The sequence below is a fragment of the Populus euphratica genome, unplaced genomic scaffold (assembly GCF_000495115.2).
Source record: "Populus euphratica unplaced genomic scaffold, PopEup_1.0 scaffold174.1, whole genome shotgun sequence".
Classification (NCBI taxonomy): Eukaryota; Viridiplantae; Streptophyta; class Magnoliopsida; order Malpighiales; family Salicaceae; genus Populus; species Populus euphratica.
In genome coordinates, this window is record NW_011499935.1 from 639,110 (window position 1) to 644,678 (window position 5,569).

General features: G+C 28.1%; 1 protein-coding gene across 1 annotated transcript in view; it reads right to left on the reverse strand.

Moving 5' to 3' along the window:
- Positions 1-2,247: 2,247 nt before the first annotated feature.
- The window catches only part of LOC105136415 (uncharacterized), an 18,807-nt gene continuing 15,485 nt past the window's right edge, over positions 2,248-5,569 (reverse strand). The window contains exon 4 of the mRNA XM_011041738.1: positions 2,248-2,259. The gene's annotated coding sequence lies outside the window, so the exon portion shown is untranslated. The remainder of the gene's footprint in view (positions 2,260-5,569) is intronic.

Consider the following 5,569-nt stretch of genomic DNA (forward strand, 5'->3'; position numbering starts at 1 on the left):
ATTTTTTAATGCTTTATTTTTTAATTTTTCAATGCTTTATTTTTTTAATTTTTTCTTCATCTATTTTGATTTTAATAATTTTTTTCTAATCTAGAGCCTAAGATTAAGTTCTTATAAAGAGATTCTAATTAGTCCTATAAGACTTTTTGAAATTACTGTTTTTACATCAAGTAAAGTAACGGGTTGGGATTTTTTTTTTTTTTTTTTAAGTTCACCAACAATTCTTGACTTAGGGCTGGAATGATATTGTTTGTGCAAAGGAATGATTTGGGAGATGATAGGCTGATGTGTAATGAAGGCCCAAACCTAAAGCTTTAATGAATGTGCCAAGAAAGGTACCCACAAACACCGAAACATATCACTTCAATATTTGAAAACTTAAATAGAGCATTAGATAAGGGTGCTTCGAAAAACCGGCACAACTATAATATTTATATTATCTGAGCTAATCTGAATAAAATAATATAAATATTATAAATAATAATGAAATAAAATAAATAAATATTATAATGGGATGGGATTAATAGTTAAAATTTTTAAAATTTAATTAATTTGACGCATTCATATACCTTATAATAACAAATTTAATTTATATTATATGTTCAGTTTTTATTTTGCGATTGATTCTTTTATTTTAGTCAATTGATTCAATTGATATATTAAATTTCAATTATTTAGGAGAAGTTATAATAAATTTTGAGTTGATTTATTTAGTTCAATTCTTAGTTTTAACTAAGCTCAACCCATGAAAATTAATAATATTAGCCCAATTTATAAATATTTATGATATTTATAAAAAAAATTATATATCCAACCCGTTTAAGTTAAAACAAATAAATGGATTGGATTTATAATTTGTAAAATATCAAAAATATAATTATAAATTTAAATTTGATCCAATTATATCCATTAACACTTATAACATTAGAGATGGTTTACCCATATTAAATGGATACAGATCCAAACTAATCCAAGTGAGTTAAGAATTTTTAGACCTAATGGGGTTTAGGTCAAGTTGAGTAAAATTCAAAGATAAAAAATTAAGTTTTGGATTTGATATAGATTTTGATTTATTTAACTTGAACTTAGCTCAACTTGAAACAAATAAATAACCTTAAATTTTAAAAAAAAATTACATATGTATAACGCTATTTAAGTACTAAATAGTTTTAAATTATAGTATTTGAATTTGAGCTTGAGTTATTATGAATACATGAAACGGATCAGGTTGGGTTTGTGTATCAAAAATCTATAATCATTTGGGATGGATTTGAATAATTATTTTAGATTTAAATATGGATAATAGAAAAAATGAGACAAAACCTGATCCATGTATATCCATTATCTTCCCTAAAAAATGTGATGAACTCCTTAATCAATCTCATGTTTCGTACAGTCAATTTCAAATTCAGTTAATGACCACTAAGAACCTTCCATTGTATAAACATCATTTGCTTTGCGTTTAACATTGATATTTGGTTCCTTCAAAAAAACGGTGCCCAATGATGAAGTAAATGGGGAATTGGGGATTAAATGATAAACAAAAAAGCAATGATAATGAAATTATTATTTTACATTTTCAATTTTGTTAGAGTTTAACTTTTTGTTAATCAAATATTTTATTTAATATATCATTGCTTTAATTATTTTTTATTATTATTTAAAAAATAATAATAATTTAATGATTGAATAAAATATAATTTAATTGTAGTATCTAATGAATTATTTTTTTATGATATTGAAAGAAAAATAAAAATGATTTTAATAAGTGAAGAAGTTACTATTTTAAATTTGTTCAGAAAAAAATATTTATTGTGAAATTTGTTAAGTTTTTAAGCAAATAAATTAATAATTTTGATGGTTATACATATGAAGGATATATTTTTTTACTTCTTCTAATTATACCTTCATCAACCATGTATAAATTAAATACAAATATTTATTTTATTTTTTATATCATATATCGTCATCGTCCTTCATCAACCATATATCATCATCATAAAAAGCTACATCTCTGTCTTTTATTTCTTTTTATCTTTTTTGTTTTAGTTGGAAGCAAATGCTACCTATCTTCCATAAACAAAATACAATTAGAGACGTGCATTAACAATATTGTTTTTTTCTATTAATATGATTTTTTGAATTAATTTGTATGTATATTAAATAATTTTATAAATTTTAAAATTAATAATTATATAAATTTTTTTTAATAATCTTAAAATTTATAAAATTTAAACCAGTAATTTTTAAAAAACAAATCTATAACCTAAACAATATTATATATCAGTCAAGTATTAGGGTTTACTTATACGCGACAAACAAGTAGATGCACCACAGATAATAGAAAAGCTAGAACAGTTCACTGCTTGTTCGTTGAGACATCGAAGAACAGAGAGAGAAAATATGGGTTTGATTATGGTACTCTTCATCTCATGTTTTCTTTGAATTTTTGCTAATGCTATAAAAAAGGAACCATCGAGCCGCGTTTAAACCATCAGCACGACAACATTTGGAAACTCCGGAATCTTCATTTCCGGCCATGAACTTTTCTAGAGTAAGAAAATAGATTGCCTTTTTTTCCAGCAGAAACAACAGTTGAAACCATATGGAACATTCTGGAGCCATGAATAATCATATTTTTCTTCGCAGTTCCTTCAAAAGAGAAACTAGAAAGCTATGATTCCAACAGAGTCAAATTGATCAAGAGGCAGCACTTAATTGATCTCGCCATGTCATGTAAATTGGATTTCAAACTGGAAGTTGACCTCCAACAGCTGCTAGTGAGAACCAAACTTCGGACAGTCCTCAGTAAGTGGCAAATCCAAATTTTTCACATTTCTGAATGTTCTTGGGATAGTACAATAAAAATTTGTTTAAAGGACATGATTAAAAGATATATTTCAAATTAAAAATAAGATGCACTTATTTTTAGATTAAAAATTTATTAGAATTTAATCTCCAATATATGTATGCTCTTTAACATAGAATATTAACATGATTTAAATAAATCATATTAAAATAAAGACATTGATCTTCAATATTTTTTATTGGTTTAGCCAAAAGCCTTTGAAGTTGATGGAAGGAAAAAAAAAAGGTTAAAATTGAGCGATCAAAGTTTGATAGAAAAGCTGCAAGAGTTGCCTAATAACAATTTTGATTGGAAAGCCTTGTGGGTCACAACAATAAATATTCTGATGAGTTGTAAGTAAAGATGTCAGGTATTTTTAGTTAGGATTACAGGTTATGTAAGTTACGCTCTGACCCTTGCTATAAAACAACTAAAGGGCATAGAATATGTCCCAATAATTGTTGGACTTGCCTAATTTTCTTGGTCATTCAAAGATCTGTCTGCATATTAGGTGCTAAAAATTATCAAACAAGATTGAAAGCATTTAGTTATAATTATAAAGGAGTTTGAAAGTCTAAGGGACCTTAGCACAAGTGAAGAGTATACAAGATGTAGAGAGTTAACCCTAGCCATTATTCTTAAGATGTCACACTCTAAAGCTAGACCTTCATAAGTTGTAGAAAAGCCGATTAAAAAACAAAAGGTCAACAATGATGAGGAACTAAGAGAGCAAGTAAAAAAACTTCAGATATAGTTGAGTAAGAGCAAGAGAGACAAGGCAACTTTAGAAACAATGATGCTGGAAAGAGACAAAAGGAGGCAAGCAAGTTCAATCCAGAGATGCAAGAATAACAGTATTAGAGCTATGATTGAGCAAAAAAAAGACTATAAAAGAAGAATTTAAGAAAGACAAAGAAGAACTAGGTTTCAACATGATGCAAATTAAGTAGCTCCGAACTTGAAGCATTGAGGTCTAACTTCAATGATTGTCAAGGAAGCATAGAATATTATCAAGATAAATTTGTACAGGTTCAAGTAAAGAAGGTAGACACAATTGAGAAATACGAGGAGCTAAACAAGAAATATATAATGATGGAACTAGCCGAAGCATAAGAGGTTGCAAGAGTTAAAGGCAAAAGGAAGAAAGTTGAGGTTTTTGAAGCAGATCTAATAAATAAGAAATATAAAATTAAGTTGCTAAGAGTGAAGCTCATTAATGAACAAGAAATGGTAAACCATTTGAGCTAGCATTAGAAAAGCATAAAGACTAGTTCGACACCAACAATAATACCTTAAACCAAAGCAACATTCTACTCGTAGAAGGCATATAGACAAAGTTGTCGAATATACTTTGATTGTTAGGGCCAAAGCTCAAAAGGTGGGAGAAGACATCCTTCACTACTAGAAAAACTTAGTTGAGATCGATTTTTATGGGAAAATTGAGAGTCATTGCTTTTCTTTTCTACATATTGCTAGAGATATGGTTAAATAGAAAGACTGATGTAATTTTTCTTTTCCTTATATTTTCTTTTCCAAAAACAATGCAATGGACTTATCAATATTATTGATAAAAAAAGGCTTTGAGCCATCTTTTGTGTAAAATTTATTGGTTGAAAAGCGTGATTTAAAGCAATGACTTAGGCAAAATTACTCCTGATAAGAAATGTGACAAAAAATTCATACCCGCTCCGCAAATAAAGTGGTGGCCATCATTCATTCTTAAAAAGGCTAAATTCATATCCAATATACATTAGCATATGCATCATATTCATACATTTAATCATGCATTTGCTTATAAATTATCATACCCATTATAAGTTGTAAAACATAGGTCCCTTACCTAAAGTCTACTACACTCGACTGGGAGAGAGAAAGGAGAATGAACAAAGGGCTCACCCAAAATTAATTATCAAATAGAGTTATAATCTATAAAGAATGAAGTTTCTTGAATGACCAATCCGTTCAAGAAACTGTTAAGGTCATGGAATGGGAAGGGAATGTCTGTATAACCTCTTATGGAAGCACTAACAACTCATGTCCCTCATACACCTTAGAACATTAGGGGAAATTCAGCAATTAAGCAACATTTTACCCTTATTTCCCCTGTCTAACTAGCTTAAACTCTTGTCATTATGGATTTGACGATTGAAAGACCCTCTAATGATAGATATATTGGTCCTATAAACTATGATAAATGGATTGATACAAAAGAGATATTACAAGCCATTGAAGGTAGTGTTCTATTTAACCCTATGCGAGTGATTAATACTTAAAAGTGCATTTTTATCAATATTTTATATCATTATTTAGCACTTGAAGTATCAATAACCAATAACTCCTTAACTAAAGCATGTTTTATAATAATATATCTAATAATATAAGATACCTTTAATTTATGGTAAATATTCACTTTAAATGCAGGCCTGTCATATAAATGAAAGGATTGATTAATGAGTTTAAGAATTGAAATTGAAAGAACAAAGAGATGGCCAAACTTAGAAAAGAGATGCTAGTACAGTCAAAATCGGAACACTGTTTGGTAATTGGGTCATATCTAGAGATGTAGATCTTGGATTTAGGTCTACTTTATATGAATGGAAAGGTAAATATAGGCCTACAACTTTCATGGGAGCCCAACATTTTAAAAAGGCTATTTTCAAGTCCAAATTATAGCAACAACAAAGAAGTTTGAATCTATCCTGTAGCCCGAACATTGTTTAA